This window comes from Pongo abelii, chromosome 1, assembly GCF_028885655.2.
Source record: "Pongo abelii isolate AG06213 chromosome 1, NHGRI_mPonAbe1-v2.0_pri, whole genome shotgun sequence".
NCBI lineage: Eukaryota > Metazoa > Chordata > Mammalia > Primates > Hominidae > Pongo > Pongo abelii.
In genome coordinates, this window is record NC_071985.2 from 230,297,066 (window position 1) to 230,316,540 (window position 19,475).

The 19,475-nt window shown below is 49.9% G+C and overlaps 1 long non-coding RNA gene across 1 annotated transcript; it reads right to left on the minus strand.

The window, feature by feature from the left end:
* Window positions 1-219: 219 nt before the first annotated feature.
* On the minus strand, window positions 220-13,730 carry LOC112130059 (uncharacterized). Its single transcript, XR_002912373.2, has 3 exons — window positions 12,099-13,730; window positions 11,657-11,806; window positions 220-550 (listed from the first exon to the last, which is right to left on the minus strand). It is a non-coding gene; the product is annotated as an uncharacterized LOC112130059 (long non-coding RNA).
* Between the last annotated feature and the right edge of the window lie 5,745 nt (window positions 13,731-19,475).

Below are 19,475 nucleotides of genomic sequence, written 5' to 3' on the forward strand. Positions count from 1 at the left end.
GAGCACAGCCGGGCAGCAAGAGAAAGGACGCTGGCTCCTTGCCACTGTGGAGCTGTGTTTGGACTGTTACATGCATGAGAACTAAACTTCTATGCCGTTTTGACCACTGTGAAACTCCTTCTTGGTTACAGCAGCTGGAGTGTGTAATTTAACTCATGCAGAGATGCCTCATCCACTCTGGATGGCTTAGGGCTTAGATGTTCTTTGCAGAGACATGAACTCCAGTCATTCTATGATTTTTAAAAATGTATTGTCCTTTGGTAGTGCTGCTGCAAATTTCTGTTTCAGAAAGGAAAATAGTGCATATCATCTACAACTAGTGAAAATGTCTACTATGATGAGTGTATATTAGTGAAGGTAATGCCAAGTGTTCTAATAAAAGAAACCCAAGAATATACCATGGCCCAGCACAGTAATGCTTTGCATTTTGCTGGAATAAAGTCCAGTTGGGTGTTCCTGATTAGTCAGTGGCTCTCCTTCAAGCTGTGGTTCAGGACAAGCCCATTTCCTGGGCAACAGGGCCCCTTCCTGGGTCATCTCCATCTAGTCACTAGTTGGGGAAGGGAGAGAAGGAAATACCTTAGATGTGAGGCCTGGAAGGGGCACACATCACTTCCACCCACATTTCTCATCCATAACTCAGTCACATGGTCCTACTAGACATCATAGAGGCTGGAAATGTGATCCCCGCCTGAAATGCCAATTCCCAATCACATCCCTACAGCTCGGATGGACAGCATAGATCTTTGGTGGATCAATAGCTGTGTGTCATGACTGCAGAGAGCTCTACAGCACATCCAGCAATTCATGGTCAAAAATAGCTATGTAAAAATAAAAGTACATTCACTCATGCGGGCATCAAACACCATCCATGTTCTGCTGTTTACCCTAAGGAGACAAAGGCAACGACCTGCCCCAGACACAGCTCCACGCAGCTGAAATAAGAACTTGTCTCTTCTGCAGCAGACTCACCTGCCGGAATCTGTTGCTGTTCCCCACTGGGGAAGGAAGGGAGTGACTGCTCCGTCATCAAATGCCCCAAAAGGTTCATGTGAGGAGGGAGAAATCAGACTGTGGTCACTACAGGTATTTTCAAGCTAGAAGGGGTTCTCCAGTTCACATAATCTCTTCATTTTCATCCTAATGCTGTCTTGTCCAGAAGCAAATATTTTTTGTGAAAAATCAGACCTTGCGGATGACCTTGAGCAGTCGGATATAAATTACTCCCACAAGCTTAGCGTTCCAATAATGGAACACTAGGCATAAATGGGTTAAACTTAATCTACAAATGTAACCCAGATATAAGCTAGGATCCCATGTGGTCCAGTCTCAATGAGAAATTAAATTCAAAGAAGAATAGGCCAGGTGCAGTGGCTCTCACCTGTAATCCCAGCACTTTGAGAGGCCAAGGCAGGCGGATCACGAGGTCAGGAGATCGAGGCCATCCTGGCTAATACGGTGAAACCCTGTCTCTATTAAAAATACAAAAAATTAGCCAGGCGTGGTGGCAGGCACCTGTAGTCCCAGCTACTCAGGAGGCCGAGGCAGGAGAATGGCATGAACCCGAGAGGCGGAGCTTGCAATCGTGCCACTGCACTCCAGCCTGAGCGATGGAGCGAGACACCATCTCAAAAAAAAAAAAAAAAAAAAAAAGTAGAATACAGCATCAAAGGTAGCACTAAGCTGTCCTCGAATCTCTTCAGGAAAATGATCGTGGATCTAAGTTTTTTTTTTTTTTTTTGAGACAGAGTCTCACTCTGTGGCCCGGGCTGGAGTGCAGTGGCACGATCTCAGCTCACTGCAGCCTTGACCTCCTGGGCGCAAGCAATCCTGCCTGCTCAGCCTCTTGTAGCTGGGACTACAAGCATGTGCCACCACGCCCTGTTTTTCATTATTTTTTTTTTGGTAGAGATAAGGTCTTGCTATGTTGCCCAGGCTAGTCTCAAACTCCTGGACTGAAGCAATCCTCCTGCCTCAGTATGGATCTAATTTATAGCCCACAGCCATACTTCTTTTCTCCCTTCCCGAATTCTCTTCCTCCTGTATCTGTCTCAGAGCCTCTCACAGGGCAAATTCCAGAAATCCTCTCTGATACCCCCACCCCATTCACCTTTTGCATCTCCCCCTGCTACTTCTTTCCTCATATTTCTTATAGAGATAGATTTAGCCTCTCAGATACTTTTGTAAGTGGACTTTATATGGTTTTAGAGCAGTTTTAGGCTCACTGCAAAATCCAACAGAAGATACAGAGAGTTCCCATGTACTCTCTGTCCCACCCCCATGCACACAGCCTCCCCAACTAGTAATATCCCCCACCAAATAGTACATTTATTACAACTGATGAACCTACATTGACATGTCATTATCACTGTATTAGTCCATTTTCATGCTGCCGATAAAGACATATCGGAGACTGGGCAATTTACAGAAGAGGTTTATTGGACTTACAGTTCCACGTGGCTGGGAAGGCTTCATAATCATGGTGGCAGACAAGAGAAGAGAGCATGTGCAGGGAAACACCTGTTTATGAAACCATCAGATCTCATGAGACTTATTCACTATCAGGAGAACAGCATAGGAAAGACCCGCCGCATGATTCAATTACCTTCCACTGGGTCCCTCCTCCAACACATGGAAATTCAAGATGAGATTTGGGTGGGGACATGGTCAAACCATATCAATCACCCCAAGTCCATAGTCCACATTAGGGCTCACTGTTGGTGTTGTACAGTCTATGAGTTTAGACAAATGTTTAATGACATGGACCCACTGTGACAGTATGATACAGAGGAGTTTCACTGCCCCAAAAAAGTCCTGTGCTCCACCTATTCGTCCCTCCCTCTCCCCAACCCATGGTGTTACTGGAAAAGGGGTCTTGATCCAGACCCCAAGAGAGGGTTTCTGGATCTCACGCACGAAGGAATTCAAGGCGAGTCACAAGGTGCAGCAAAGGAAGCATGTTTATTAAAACCTACTCCATTACAGAGCAGGGGACCTTCCGAGAGAACACACCATCTTTGTTTTAAGTTTTTCTTATATAGGGGTCTTGTCTACATAACGACTAAACCAAGCTGCGACTCTGTGAGGGGGAGCAGACAGCATGACAAAATTGATTATTCTGTTGATTTAAAGAAAACTATCCTTAACAGTCTAGTACATGAGTACATCAAAGCATATCTATAATTATCTTAAATGCACATATTGCTATGAGTATTGGGACATCTGGGCTTTCTGTTGTTTTAGGAGTTTGTCCTTGCAGGCAGTACCAAGCTGCCTCCTTAGCTGTGATCATCTTAGGACCATGGGTTGTGACTGGCAAGGAAGGTGCCTTGTTAGTCTCAAGACAGAGAAGATTTTTCAATGGTGTCACTCTGACTCTCCTCAGCTCCTGCTTCCCTAATGATGACAGCTCCTCTTTTTACTGTCCCCATAATTTTTCCTCTTTGGGAATGTCACAGGGTTGGAGTCATAGGGTGTGTAGCCTTTCCAGATTGGCCTTTCACTTTGTGATCTGCATTTCAGGTTCTTCTATGTCTTTTCATGGATGGAAAGCTCACTCATTTTTAGCACTGAATAGTATTCCATGGTCTGCATGGACGTGCCACAGTTCATTTCTCCAATCACCTGCCAAAGGACATCTCGGCTGCTTCCAAGTCGTGGTGATTGTAAATGACACTGCTATCATCATCCAATGCATTTTCAGCCTTCCCTCCACTTTAGCCATTCTGTGGATTCCACTTCACGCTGATATCACAAAGACAGGACCCCCGAGGGACGGATGAGAGAAAATCAAGGAAGATTTTCAGAGGGCAGGTGGGGGAAAGCTGGGGACCTTCCTCGGGGGGCACAAATCTTGTCCTGTCACTGGGGGATGCACACAGCTCATGGAGACCATGTCAACCACCGGCCTAAGGAAAGCAGCAGGAGAGCTGTGAGTTGAAGCCAGAGATGAATCCGTGCTCAACCTGTGTGTGGCAGACTCCTAAGTACTTGCTGGGGAGGGTCCTCAAAACCAGCTCCAGGTCCTCAAAATTAGGGTACATGAGGTGGACACCACGGAGCAAAGCCACTGCTCAGAGAAAGCACACATCCTGGTTGCTATGTCTTCCATGCACGGGGCCCTCACTATGGACCAGACACTCCTAAGGGCCACGCACCCCGTACGATACCTGATCCCCCATCTACCTTCCCTTTACGGAAAGCATGACGCGGCTTAAGCAGCTTGTCTGAGTTTGCACAGCTGGCAAATGGCTGAGCCATGACTCACATGCAGGTCCATCCACCGCCAAAGCTGGAGATCTCTGGCATCCTTCTAACATCAGAAAGGGAAAGAAATCCCTAATAAGAAGCCTAGGTGACGGCGTGCCCACCCTCCACTTTCCCACCTCCACCAAGCACCCGTTTGAAGGCTGTTCACGCCAGTCACTGCAATCACCGTTGAGCACAGAGATGACAGTTCCAGCAAGCACTGACCTTCCAACCCACTCTGCGGAGGAGAAGACTGAGGGGCCGAGAGGATGGTGATTTGCTGCAGTTGATTCTGAGTCTAATTTCCCGGCGCTGACTCAAACTCATTAGGAACACTGCTTTCACTGAGTGTATGAAGTGGTTTCTCCATCCGTGTGCTCATACCGGTCCCACGGCCCAGGTGTGGGGCGGAGCACTCCTTTCTGCCTCCTCCCTGGATTGCAGGACCTGTGTCTCTCTTTATGAAAGAGATACCATTTGGGGAAGACTCGCATTGTCAGGAGCGCTGTGGACGCTCCGGGTGGAGATCAACACGGTGATGATGATGATGCCGGGTGGAGGGAATGTGCGCTTTTCAGGAGGTAAATCACACCCTGCACAGCGCCTATGGATTTTTGCTTTTCCTTGGCTGGTAGGAGCCGAGGAGGCTGCCTTCGCTGTGATATTTCTGCCAGTTCTCATCCCCAGTGGGAAGAATTGCCTGTGTTTGCTGAAATTAAAGCCAAAACCCAGCCGGCGCAGATGGGAGGGGGAGGCTGGGAGCAGGTGGGAGCTGGTGTGCGGGAGCGGACCCAGGCCCTGGGGCAGGGAACGAGGGGAGAAGGGGGACCGTAGCATTATTTGGGAAACAGCCTTCTCAGGGCACATCAGGACGGCGGAGGGTTTTTTTTAGGGGAGGGGAGTGGGTGGAGCTACCATAGAATGAGATCCTGAAAGTCAGCAACATGGAGGAGCTGGAGGCCACTATGTCAAGGGAAATGAGCAAAGCAGAGTGAATACGGCATGTTCTCACTCACACAGGGTAGCTAAAAGGTGGATCTCATGGAGGTAGAGAGTAGACTGTGGGTACCAGAGACCGGGAAGGGGAAGGGAGGTGGGGGGATGAAGAGAGGGTGATCGATGGGTACAAATATAAGGTTTGATAGAAGAAATAAGTCCTAGTGTTAAGGCAGCAGGGTGACCATAGTTCACAATAACCTATTGTACATTTCAAGACAGCCAGAAGAGAATAATCTGAATGTCTCCAGCATCAAGAAAAGACCAGTATTGAAGGTGATGGATGCCTTAATTACGCTGATTGGATCTTTACAAGTTATATTAATGTATTAAATTCTTATATGTACGCAAAAACTATGTACACCTATTATGCACCAATAAAAAAGAAATATATTTTTAAAGTGAGCAAAGGCTCCCTTGCCTTGGATCTCAAGTCTAAGAAACCGGCCCTGATGCCTTTAGGAAACCCCAAAGGGAACGGGGCCCTTCTGTGAAGCGGAGCTGGTGAAAAAACACCCCGGAACTCAAAATTGAGCAAACGGCGGTGTGTTTCCCAGGCCGAACTGTCGTCTTTACCTAGAAATTGGGCCACACCTATGGTGCTGAATGGCTGTATCTTGGGCTTCAGGTTCCCAGATCCCACACTCCTTCCAGGGCCTATGAAAACCCCACAGCATCCCCAAGGATCCTCTGCAGGCCTTAGACAAAGCTCAGCCTCCCACTGGACATTATTCTTGACCTCGACCTTGCTGCTGCCCTGGGCCCAACTGTGGGTTTGAGATTTCCTAGTGGCCCCTGGACAGCGGTCCCTGTATCGCCTGAAAGGGACCCCCTCACTGGATGCCCTATAGGCCTGGCCCTGGCTCTGCTGGTCCTGAACTCAACCCTGAGGATTAACTGGACTGGCCCTGGGTGCCCGCGTGCCACCTTGCCCTCCCATGCTTCATACATGTCACAAGCTTCACCCTCTCTTGGGACAAACCAGCTCATCATCCCCTGGCTCCCGGCTGTCGTGAACACCATCTCCATCGGGAGATGTGCCAGCCTCAGTTTCCTTCTCTGTTCAGTAGGAGCCAAAGGCATTTTGCTGACCTCAATGCAGATTGACCCTGCAACAAGGTGCAGAAGAGGCACCAAAGGGGCTTTGTAGCCAGCAACATGCCAGATCGATGTGCCTTGTTGATGCAGCCGACTCTGCAGGGGTGCAGGAGGTGAGGGCCCATGCAGGGGTGCGGGAGGTGAGGACCCACGCAGGGGTGCGGGAGGTGAGGACCCACGCAGGGGTGCGGGAGGTGAGGACCCACGCAGGGGTGCGGGAGGTGAGGACCCACGCAGGGGTGCGGGAGGTGAGGACCCACGCAGGGGTGCGGGAGGTGAGGACCCACGCAGGGGTGCGGGAGGTGAAGACCCACACAAGGGTGCCATCAAAGGCCATGGGAGGGACAGCTCCAGGAACAGAGGCAAGGCCCACCCCACCCTATGAGAGGACAAGTCCATGGCCAACAATCTGAGGAGCCATTATCTCTGCTACATGCCACACAAGCAGAGGTGCCCTCTGGCAACCAGGTGCTGCTCTGGGTACAGCCGATGCAAACACGAGAGAAAGAGTCAACCAGATGGGATCATCGGTCCAGGGACAGAGACGGGGGGTGGCGTCAGACAGGTGGGCCAGGCACATGTGCCCAGCAGGACCCCACAGGGAGGGGAGCAAGGCTGGGGGAGGGATGGGGCACTGAGCAGCCAGTGCTAGAACAATCAGGAAACCTCCCAGGCAGGCATTCAAGCACAGGCCCTGGTCAGTGGCGGGAGGGAGCCTCCGGGGAGGGTGAGACCTGGGAGAGGCTGTGCCTGCCAGCTCCTTGTCCTGTGGTATCTTTGTCCAGCTTTGGCACCTAGGGATCACTGGACTCAAAAGGCACTGAGAAGCATTTTCTCCTCCCGTCTTTTGGAGGTGTTTGTGAAGATCTGATATGAACTCCTCTTCAGACGTTTGGTAGAATTCAGCAGGGAAGCTGTCTGCGGGGCAGATGCCTGTGAAAGGCGCCCTGGTGTGTTCGAGGCACAATGATGAGGAGGTCGGTGTCCCCCGGGACAGAGAAGGGCAGCAGGCTGCGGGCAGCAGGCCTTATGCAGGGCCCAGCAGGGTGAGGAGAGTGAAGGGTGCCACGCGGGGGAGGTGACAGGGCCCGGCTGTGAAGCCCTCTGGCCCCTGCCCTGTGGTGCAAAGGCTCTCACAGGAGAGGAACAGAGGCGAGAGGTCAGGTGCCACCGGTGCTATCCACTCTTACCTCATTGCACACATGAGCTCATCAGGATGGGCTCTGGATCCTCTGGAGGAATCCAGGGTCGGGTCCTGGAATCAGCCCGAGGTCAACTTGGAGAAAGACCGTGTGTCTAGCCTCTGCCTCCCTCCCTCGCAGTGGCCTCCACCACCCACCCAGCACCCCTGGGGACTGTCCCCGTCCCCCCAGGGACTCCAGAGGGAATGTGTTTTGTGCCGTGTGGAAAACAAGCCATGCTTACTGCAAACCACGACAGCCCCTTCAAGCTGTCAGAGTCCCTGCATGTGGAGCGAAAAGGGGGAAAAAAGACAATTTACAATTGCAAATTGGAACCCCTCTCTCGGAGTGGAGTGATAATCCAGCTAGGGAGACAGATGGCGAGAAAGTGCTCCAGGAACGTGTTACAACACATCACTGCCTAGCAGAGACGAGAGGCCCCGGGAAGGACCTGGTGCCTGCCATTCCAACCTTGAGGGGCTCCTGGAGGGACACTGAGGACAAGGCAGCTGTCCCATCACCTTGCTCTTGTCTCTGCCCTCACCTCTCCCCACTGCGCAGGGCTCAGGACTACGGGCGCCCAGACACAAAGGCCAAGGGCCACAGAACAGTGAACTCCACACTGTGCAGCTGTTGGCGGGAGCGGGGGGAGAGAGACCACAGTCCCATTTCTGCTGCCTTTTAAATAAAAGACAAGGAGGATGGCGAGGAGGAGGTCAAAACTCACTGCAGTCTGTACTGCAGCACAGATCCCGACTTAGGGTCGGGGCATGTGGGAAGGACAGAGGGAGAGGGAAAACACAAACAAAGAGGCAGGAGGAGGCCCCTCCGCTTCATGCAATCGGGAACAGGTGTGCGGGAACCCTGGCGTGTCTGGCATCTGGCGTGGCAGGCTCCCATCCTGGGTTCCGCCAATGACGCCAGCGAGGCCTCCCTCTCTCCCCAAATGCTGCTCTTTTCAGAGGGAAAAAAAGGCATCATTCAAAAGATAGAGTAGACGCTGAATGAACAAATGTTTTTAAACACCCACGTTGTCATTATTTCTTCCAGAAGTACCTTCATTTACGTGGTGATCTGAGACCTCTCACTCACTGAGGCCAGAGTGGACCCTCTGAGCCAGGCACTGGTTCAGGGACCAGGCCCTGAGGTGCGGGGATAGACGGAGCCTGACAAAGGCCAAGACACAGTGCCCTGGGTCCAGGCTGGGGACAGGAGTGGCGGGGCAGCGGAGGACAAGGACACAGCCAGGCAGACCCCAAAGCCTGGACCGGGCTGGTCTCGGGGACATGCGGGTGTGGAGGGAAAGAACGTTCCCTGCAGACAGAACGTAGGATGGGCAGCACATGGGACAGCTTGTGGTTCAGCCAGGCTGCAGGGACTCCAGAAGGTTCTATGGCTGAGTCCTTACTGCAGACTGGAAATCTTCAATGAGCTGCTAACAAAAAGTGTCAGCAAACAATCAAAACCAAAACACATGTGTATGGATGCAGTGGGGCGGGGCAAGGGATGTTGAGCTGGTAGAAAATGAAGAAAGGAGAGGGAGGGGCATGGGGCTGCTGAGCCTGGACCGGTCCATTCCTGCTGGGCTTCAAGGCTGTGGGAGCATTGGTGTCCTGGCCTGGAATCAGTGAGCACAAAAGCACCAAAGATCTGGAAGGTTCTCAGGATCAAAGGCCCCTTTGTGAACTGTTCAATATTTTCAGCAGAAATCCAATAAATGTCAGAGGTTTTGTTTTGTTTTGTTTTGTTTTTTTAAGACACCACCTGTTTCTCCCTATGGGAAAAGAAAATGGTAACTACTGCTAAAAAACAAAAATTTAAAAACCCCTAAAAGATCATCTGAGGTGCATGTGAAGCTGTTCTGGGCCATGCTTGAATGTGAACAGAGCCAGCCAATTCGCCATGCAGGGAAGGCCTTGGAAGGGAAAAGCGAAGCCCAGGCTGCCCGGCGGCTACAGCTCTGGGCGGCGTGTCCCTCACCCTTCTCTCCCACCAGTGACTGCCTCGGAGGGCAGACCTCAACTCTTCCAGAAGGCTGAGCCCGAGAGGCCCCCGGCGCTGAGGGCGGAGCAGCCCACTGGACCTCACCCCTTGGCACCCCTGCCCTCAGAGCACAGGAGTGACTTGAGGCTATGGCTGCCTCAGGGCCCTAGAGGAAGTCACATCTGGTCATTGAACACACAGGGCAGGTGTCGGGACAGCGCTGTGTTTGACACTCACTCACTCATTCATTCATGTATTCATTTGTGGGTTGTGAAATTAACTTCGCAAATATTTACAGAGAGCTTTCCAGGGTTCTTCAAAGGGAAGAAATAAAGACGTTAGCAGAGTTCCTGTTTAAGCTTCTCTCTCATTGCTTCCTGGCGTCACGTGGGGCCTCAGGGTGACTTGGCAAAGTGAGCTCCCACTTCCTCCAACCGAAAAACACCAGCAGGCAGGATTGCACGGCCAAGGCGGTGAGTCCCGCTCCACTAAGGCAAATCTTGAAAAGTCCCTTCATCTCTATTAGTTTCCTGAAGCCACAAACTGGGCAGCTTCAACAACAGAACCCTATTCTCTCCCCGTCCTGGAGGCCAGACGTCCAAGATCAAGGTGCGGACAGGGCTAGTTCTTTCTGAGGCCTCTCTCCTTGACTCCCAGACGGCTTTTTTCACTGTCACCTGGCCTCTGTGTGTGCTTGTGCACGTCTGTGTCCAAACCTCCCCTTCTTAGAAGGACACCAGTCCTATGAGATTAGAGCCCATCTGAATGACTTCATGTTAACTTAATTCTGTCAAGACCCTATCCCCAAATAAGGTCACATTCACAGGTTCTGGGGGTAAGGACTTCAGCATGTGGATTTGGTAAGGGGGTACACAATTCAGCCCATAACAATCTCTGAGCCTTCATCTTCTCATTAAAAAAAAAAAAAAAAAAAAAAATGCCAGGCACAGTGGCTCACGCCCATAATCCCAGCACTTTGGAAGGCTGCAGCCAGCGGATTATTTGAGGTCAGGAGTTCAAGACTAGCCTGGCCAACATCGTGAAACCTTGTCTCTATTAAAAATACAAAAAAAAAAAAAAATAGCAGGGCATGGCGGCATATGACTCTATAGTCCCAGCTACTACCTGGGAGGCTGAGGCAGGAGAATTGTTTGAACCCAGGAGGTTGCGGTGAGCTGAAATCCAGCCACTGCACTCCAGCCTGGGTGACAGAGTGAGACTCTATCTCAAAAAGAGAGAGACAGAGAGAGACAGGCCAGGCGTGTTGGCTCACGCCTGTAATCCCAGCACTTTAGGAGGCTGAGGCAGGCAGATCACTTGAACCCAGGAGTTTGAGACCAACCTGGGCAACATGGTGAAACCCTATCTCTACAAAAAAAATACATAAATTAGCCAGGCGTGGTGGCTCATGCCTGTAGTCCTAGCTGCTCAGGAGGCTGAGGTGAGAGGCTCACTTGAGCCCCAGAGGTGGAGGCTGCAGTGAGCTGAAAGTGCCACTGCACTCCAGGCTGGGTGATAGTGACATCCTGTCTCAAAAAAAGAAAAAAAAAAAGAGAGAGAGAGAGATAGCACCTGCCCCAACTCTCTCCCAGAGCAGACCCACTGGATTGGGCCCAAAGGGTGCCCTGTGAGCTTCAGAGGGCTGTGCTGTAGGCGCCACCCACTTTCCTCTCAAGTACAGGCAGCAAGAGAGGCAGGGACTCTCACCTCCCAGTGCCCCTCAGAAAATCAGAGCTCCTGGGCAGGACGTTGGCATGTGGTCCACTGGCTCCTTTAAGAAAAGCCAAGTGTCCTCAGAGACCCACACATAAGGTCAGTACTCTCTCAGCAGACCAATCCATTTCTCCCCACTAAGTAGCATCTGATGGCGTTAGATGCTAAGACTCTCTCTTCAGAAGTAATAAAAAAAATAAAAATAAAAATAAAAAAGGCAGTCCCTTAGTGGGAGAGTTTTTGGCATTTCATCTGAATTCCATAATGAATAATTTATATGAAAGTTTTATTGGAGCCCAGCTTTCCACAATAAACGTTCCCTGAGAACACACGCAAATACTTCAGCAGCCATCTCTCTCTCTGCTGGATTGGGCTGACGGCCCATATCAGATCTGAGTTTCTGCATCACTTATTTACAAAAAAAATCATAATCTTACTTTTATGTGCATTTTTCCCAGCATCCGTGGGTGACAAGTTTGAGAGGCACAGACAGCAGCGGCCGCTGCTTCTGTTGGATCCAGGAGGGAAGGGAGGTTCTGAGCTTTGGAGCGGGAAGTGAGGAGCCTCAGCTGTCTGCACCCTTTTGCCTGCAACACAATTAGGAGAGGGATTAGGAGGAAAGGAGCCACCTGGTTTCTGGGGCATAGAAGCTCTACACAGCCACGTGTCCCGAGCAGAGTGAGGTGGGGAGGGGGCCAGGAGGAGACCCCAGTTATTCAGCGTCAGGAGGGGGGATTCAGAGTGTGGCTTGGGGACAGGGAGACCCAGCTTGAACCCTCCTCCTAGCTAGGTTATGTGACTTCTCTGAGTCCTTGACCTTATTTGGATAATGGAAAAAAGAGAACCCACCTTTCAGGACTGTCCTGGGAATGTACTGACCTGTTGTGGGCAGTGTGGTCATCCCATCAACCTTCACATCCAACAGATGCTTGCAGAACTGACAGGCACATGGCATGAGCACGCCGCTAACCAGGACTGTTGTTTCTGATACTGCTGTTTCCATAGCGGCAGGGAGAGGGCTCCAGCCCCGCTGCAGTGTCCAGAGGCACAGCCCCCCCGCCTGCTGCATTCGCTGCCCAGGGGTTCACGTGTCCTCAGCTTAATGTCTTCTTAATATTTTATACACTTTCTCCTTTGTGAATTCATCTCTTTTCACGGAGGAATTGCCTGTGTGTGCCCAGTGGGAGCTTGAAGGAATCAGTCATCGTCGCATCCTCCCGAGGATTTCTCAGTCAGCAGCTCTAGGCAGGTCCTGAGGGAGGGGATGGAGGAGACCCCAGAACCTGGTGCTGCCCTTCCTGTCCCAGCCAGGTGGGTGTCCTGGTTTAGGGCTGCCAGGGACACGGCCTGTCCCAGGGACACAGGCCTCAGTGCCGGCTCGGTTGCTGACCAGCTGTTTGACTTGGTTGCCAACCAGCTTAACCTCTCTACGCCTGTTTCCTTATCTCTAAGCTGAAGTGATCATGATCCCCTCCCCAAGGGAAGTCGGGAGGCTCCAGGAAGGGATGGTGCACATGCAGCCTTCACATCGTGCTGAGGCAGCACCAAGCGTGCACCCGAGAAATGCCAGTTGTCTTGTGCAGCTAGTCCTGCAGTCCTCCCAGTGTGCAGGAGCAGGAAGGGAGCCTGGGCTGGGAGCTGCCCGTTGCCCACAGTGAGGCACTGGAGGACCCGGGACAAGGCCTGGCTCCCCACCCGCTGCACCGTCCACCTCTGCCTGGTTGACAGCTTCGCCAGCCATTCCGTTTGCCTTCTCCACTCCCTCCTTCCCTATAGGAACCAGTTTTGGGTTTGGCGCCCAAAACTAAAAGGATTGGCCCCTTCTCTGCGCTGCCAATGGACTTGGGAGGCTGAGCATATCTCTCATTCTGGACGGATCCCAATTAGCCAATCACAGTATGTCATCCTCCTCGCCTGGGATTATTTCAGCCAATCAGCACACAGACTCCCTCTGGGGACTCTAATAGGTCCAGGAGCCGGCACATGCCCTAGGCTGGCCAATCAGAGAGGTGAGAAGGACTTTCCCTCCACCTGTCCTTCTCCCACCAGGTGTGAATGAGCAAGCTCCCCTCATTGCAGCAGGCAGGCAGCCATCCTAAAGCTGTGAGGGAGGCTGCCTCAGGACAAGGGGAGGCAGAGTCAAAGGAAGGGAGATGCAGCCCTGATCACATGGTGCCTGCAGCCCACCTTGCCTCAGAACCTGTGCTCACATGAGATAATAGATCTCTGTGGTTAAGCTATTTCACGTTGGACCTTCTGCTACTCCGGAGAAATGCCCCCACATGTAAAGTTAGAGGGTCTCCACTGTGGCCAGACCTCTATGGCCCCTTCATATGTCCAACCCTGGGAGAAATTCAAGTCAATGGAAGACCACACAATGGGATAAGGAAGTAAAAAGTTAATGACTAAATTAAGGTTATCACCAGAAGTTTATTCTAAGCTTCTTGAGAAGGGTCACCTCTGTTTTTGAAGACCCACAGAAAGTACTGTCAAATTCCATTCAAAGTCAGCCCTCGGTGTCCTGGAATGGCCCCTGAAAAGAGCCTCCTGGAGCTTCCTATTGCAGCATGACACCTGCCCACCAATAGGGCAGGACAGCGGTGTGGCCAAGAGCCCCACTGACCAGGGCTCAAGCGGCGATTATACCACTAACTAGCTCCATGGCCTCTGCAAAACTCAGGGACCTCATGTGGAAAATGGTGTCATAATATCACCAGCTTATGCAAATCAATGCGAGGATTCTACAGATAAGAAAAATGAAGTTCTTAGCACTGCATCTGGCATGTTGGGAGTGCTCAGTAAATGTTAGTGTTATTTTCTTGACATTTTCACCCTGATTAAATGATTAGGCAGAGACTAATGCTTCTGGCCAAGTGAAGTAACAGAGATTGGATGTACCCTCCCAACCAAACAACCAAAACAACAACAAAAAAAGTACAAAGCAATGGTTTTCAGGCCATGAGACAACAGGCAGCAAAGGACAGATATTCCTGAGAGGAGGAAAACTAGCAAGGTGAGTCCTAACATTCCCCAAGCTTCTCCCATCGGGTGAGTTTCCAGGCTGCGGTGCAGGGATGGGGAACCCAGGTTGAGACCAATGGACTCCCCAAGTGGAGGAGACAGAGCCGAGTCCACGGAAGCCAAGGCAGGAAGGTTCACAGGACATAACAGGAGAGAGCTGCACAGAGAGCTCTGGAGACATGCAGAGGGTCCCCTCCAGGCACTCAGCAAAACAACAATTAGTGCATGTAGGCAGGGAAATGACTCAAGGCTGGGCAAAGAAGCACCCAAAAAGATTGGAGGAAGCAGCTCCCCGTGTTTACACAGGGTGAGGGTTGTTACTGCTCCTACCAGCCAGATGGGAAAATCTTAGAATTCACATGGCATCGGGTAAACTACTCAGAAGGGTCTTGCTTCTGTCATGGAAATAATTATCCCTAGACCAAACATTGATTTGAAATTTTTAAAAGCAAGCTCTGAATAGATCAAAATGTTCCCAAGGAACTTAACTGCATCCCCGAACAAAGCTGAAGAATACTTTAGAAATGATCACAACAGCAAAAATCTAGCAACCAACAATATAAAATGTCAATGTCGGCCAGGCGTGGTGGCTCACGCCTATAATCCCAGCATTTTGGGAGGCCGAGGCGGGCGGATCACTTGAGGCCAGGAGTTCGAGACCAGCCGGGCCAATGTGGTGAAACCCCGTCTCTACCAAAAATACAAAAGTTAGCTGGGCCTGGTGGCACACACCTGTAATTCCAGCTATTCAGGAGGCTGAGGCAGAGAATCACTTGAACCTGGGAGACGGAGGCTGCAGTGAGCTGAGATTGCACCACTGCACTCCAGCCTGGGCCACAGAGCAAGACTCCATCTCAAAAAATAAATAGATAAATAAAATGTTAATGTCTCACATCCAATCAAAACAGTCTATGCATGCAAAGAAGCATGAAAACATGACCCATGGTAAGAAGAAAGATCAATCAAAACTGACTCAGAACAGACATAGATGCTAGAATTGACAGACAAGAACGTTTAAAACGTTATTACAACTTTGGCCAGGCGGGGTGGCTCACACCTGTAATCCCAGCACTTTGGGAGGCCAAGGCGGGCGGATCACCTGAGATCGGGAGTTCAAGACCAGCCTGACCAACATGGAGAAACCCCATCTCTACTAAAAATACAAACTTAGCCAGGCATGGTGGCACATGCCTGTAATCCCAGCTACTTGGGAGGCTGAAGCAGGAGAATCGCTTGAACCTGGGAGATGGAGGTTGCAGTGAGCTGAGATTGCACCACTGCACTCTAGCCTGGGCAACAGAGCAAGACTCTGTCTCAAAAAAATAAATAAATAAATAAAAAGAAAAAAAAAGAAAAATGCATTGGATAGAATTAATAGCAGGTTAGACACTGCAGAAGAAAAGATCAGTGAACATAAGGACATAGCAATACAAAGTATCCAAAACAAAACACAAAGAGAAAAACAATAATTTTAAAAAACTAACAGAGAATTAATTTGGGAATAATGTCAAGCAGCCTAATATACATGTAATTGGAATCTCCAAAGGAGGAAAGGGAGAGCAGAAATACTATTTGAAGAAATAATGGCTGAAAATGTTTCAAATTTGACAGAAACCAGAAACCCACCAATTCAAGAAGCTCAATGAACCTCAAACACAAGAAACATACAGGCACATCCCAATCAAACTGCTTAACCCCAGTGAGAAGGAGAATATCCTGAAAGCAGCCTGAGGAAAAAGATATGTTGCATACAGAGAAAAAAAGATTAAAATGACAGCCGATTTCTTAGGAGAAATAATTCAAGCAAGAAGACAGTGGATCAACATTTTTAAAGTACCGAAGGAACAAAAAACTGCCAACCTATGCAGTGAGCCGAGATTGTGCCACTGCACTCCAGACTGGGTGACAGAGTAAGAAGTGAGACTCTGTCTCAAAGAATAAATAAATAAAGTCAACCTACAATTCCATACAGTGAAATTATTATTATTATTTTTTTTTTTTTTTTTTTGAGAAAGGGTCTCACTCTGTCACCCAGGCTGGAGTGCAGTGGCACAATCTTGGCTCACTGCAACCTCCACCTCCCAGGTTCAAATGATTCTCCCACTTCAGCCTCTGGAGTAGCTGGGATTACAAGAGTGCACCACCATGCCTGGCTAATTTGTTGTATTTTGGGTAGAGATGGGGTTTCACCATGTTGGCCAGGCTGGTCTCAAACTCCTGGACTCAAGTGATCCACCCACCTTGGCCTCCCAAAGTGTTGGGATTACAGGCGTGAGCCACTGCACCTGGCCCAGTGAGGTTATCTTTAAAAAAATAAAGGGAAGGATTCCAACTTCAGATGTGATGAAGTAAGCGCATTCCACCCAGTCTCTCCCTCTGGACACAACTGTAACACCTGAACATACGCATGGACCAGTTATTGGAGGACTCTGAAAAGTAAATTGCAGCAGGCAGATTGAGAAAGAAAACCAGATGTCAAAGTACCACCAAACTGGTGGTGATTTACCATGTTCTTCTCCAGGATCGCCTGGCCTGAACACAATGCAGTTTGAAAAACAAAGGTAGGTGCTGGCACCGAGAAACCTCCAGGGCAAGTCCTCTAATTCTGGTTCAAGAAACATGAAAGAGGCCTCCCAATGCTCAGGGAAAATATGGAAAGTCCACATTTTTTCTATTCTCACACTCCAGCCCCTAATAAACCCTGTGACAGTGTCGGCAGAGACCCCAACAGGAACCCACAAGAGCTGAAACAGTGAGGGAGGAGAGCTTTCTCCCTGATTAGTGGATCTGCGATCCCAAGAGAGCACAGCAAACCTCATTGCTCTTTTCCCTCTTTCTTTTCTCCACCGTTTGACACCAGATAAGGGCACACTCACAGAGGTGCACGTCAGAGCAGGGTCACTAGAGCCCTAGGTTTTTGGCCAAAGGACCAAAGTGGGCCAAAGTGTATCAGGACGGTTGCAGAGATGGAGAAGCTTCGGAAAGCAACCACCTAACATTACATATAAATTCCTGGACCTATCACCACCCTGAAAGCTGCACGTGGCGTCAGTCTGACCCTAAACAGCATGGCAAAGACTTCAAGAACCGAACCACCTTTCAGCTCAAAGGCCCACTACTCAATGCCGCACTTGTGGGATGGACCTAAAAACTGCTCCAAAGGGCCGGGCATGGTGGCTCACGCCTGTAATCCCAGCACTTTGGGAGGCCGAGGCGGGTGGATCATGAGGTAAGGAGATCGAGACCATCCTGGCTAACACGGTGAAACCCCATCTCTACTAAAAATACAAAAAATTAGCCGGGCGTGGTGGTGGGCGCCTGTAGTCTCAGCTACTCCGGAGGCTGAGGCAGGAGAATGGAGTGAACCCAGGAGGCAGAGCTTGCAGTGAGCCCAGATCGTGCCACTGTACTCCAGCCTGGGCGACAGAGCAAGACCCCGTCTCAAAAAAAAAAAAGTGCTCCGAAGGCACTGAAAACCGAGCTGCCCGTGGAAGCACAACCCACAGAAGGTAGGCAGAAACATGGGGCTGGAACTCAACTAAGTTTGCTGCTTGCTTAAGCAAAAATCTCAATGTTTTCCAAAGGGTTTAATGAAAGCTGAGAATCTCATAACAGAATATTTAAAATGTCCAGGATACAATCCAAAATTACACGGCATACAAAGAACCAGGAAAATCTCAATTCACACGAACAAAGACTACCATTGCCAATGAAAGGATAACGTGAGTGTCAGGATTGTCTGACAAATACTTTAAAGCCGCTGTTACAAAAATGCTGCAGCAACAATGGCACACTCCCCTAACACAAAAGGAAAAATAGCCTTGGCAATACAGAGGATATAAGGAAGACCCAAAGGGAAATTTTAGAACTGAAAAATTTGTTTTAAAACTTACTGGATGAGCTGAAAGGAGGTCAGAAATTATAAATGAAAGAGTCAGTGAACTTGAAGCTAGATCAATAGGAATTGTCAATTCTTAACAGAGAGTATAATCATGAAAAAGTAGAGATTCAGGAGCCCCTGGGATGATAAACGGAAAAAGGCCAAACATTTGTGTCCTCTGGGGTTGCAGGACGGGAAGAGTAAGAACGCAGTGCTGAAGCAAAACTCGAGGAAGTAATGGTATTTGGTGAAGCTTCCTAAATTTGGTGGAAGGCAAATCTACAGATTGAAGAAACTGAGAGTCCTGCAAACAGAACAAACACAAAGAAATGCAGCTCTCCAGCTGGGCACGGTGGTTCACGCTGGTAATCCCAGCACTTTGGGAGGCCGAGGTGGGTGGATCACCTGAGGTCAGGAGTTCGAGACCAGCCTGGCCAACATGGTGAAACCCTGGCTCTACTAAAAATACAAAAAAAAATAGCCGGGCATGGTGGCGCATGCAGCTACTTGGGAGGCTGAGGCAGAGAATCACTTGAACCTGGGAGGTGGAGGCTGCAGTGAGCCAAGATCGTGCCACTGCACTCCAGCCTGGGTGACAGAGTAAGACTCTGTCTCAAAAAAAAAAAAAAGAAAAAGTAAAAGAAAGAAAGAAATGCAGCTCTCCACTGATCCGGATAATCCCCTCTGGCACTTATGAGATAGAAAATGACAACCACGTAACGCAACGCAACACATCAGCTCCCACGACAGTTCCTGATGTAGCAGAAGCAGCAGAAACAGTAAATGGGCCCAAAAGGTAGCATGTGCAACGTCCCTCAGACCTTTTTTCTCTCCTTTTTTTTTTAATACAGAGAGACAGGGTTTTCCTCTGGCTGTGTTGCCCAGGCTGGTCTCCAACTCCAAGCCTCAAGCAATCCTCCCACCTGGGCCTCCCAAAGCGCTGGGATATTACAGGTGTGAGCCACTATGCCTGGCCTCTTTTTTTTTTCTTTACTGCAATTCTCTCTCAAACCCTATCAATTAAATTCAGCACCTCAAGAGTTATAGTTGGCCAGGCACGGTGGCTCACGCCTGTAAACCCAGCACTTTGGGAAGCTGAGGTGAGAGAATCGATTGAGGTCAGAGGTTCGAGACCAGCCTGGCCAACACGGCGAAACCCCATCTCTACTAAAAATACAAAAAAATTAGTCAGGCATGGTGGTATGTGCCTGTAATCCCAGCTGCTCGGGAGGCTGAGGTGAGAGAATCACTTGAACCTGGGAGGCGGAAGTTGCAGTGAGCTGAGATCGCGCCACTGCACTTCAGCCTGGGTGACAGAGTGGACTCCGTCTCAAAACAAAACAAAACAAAACAGT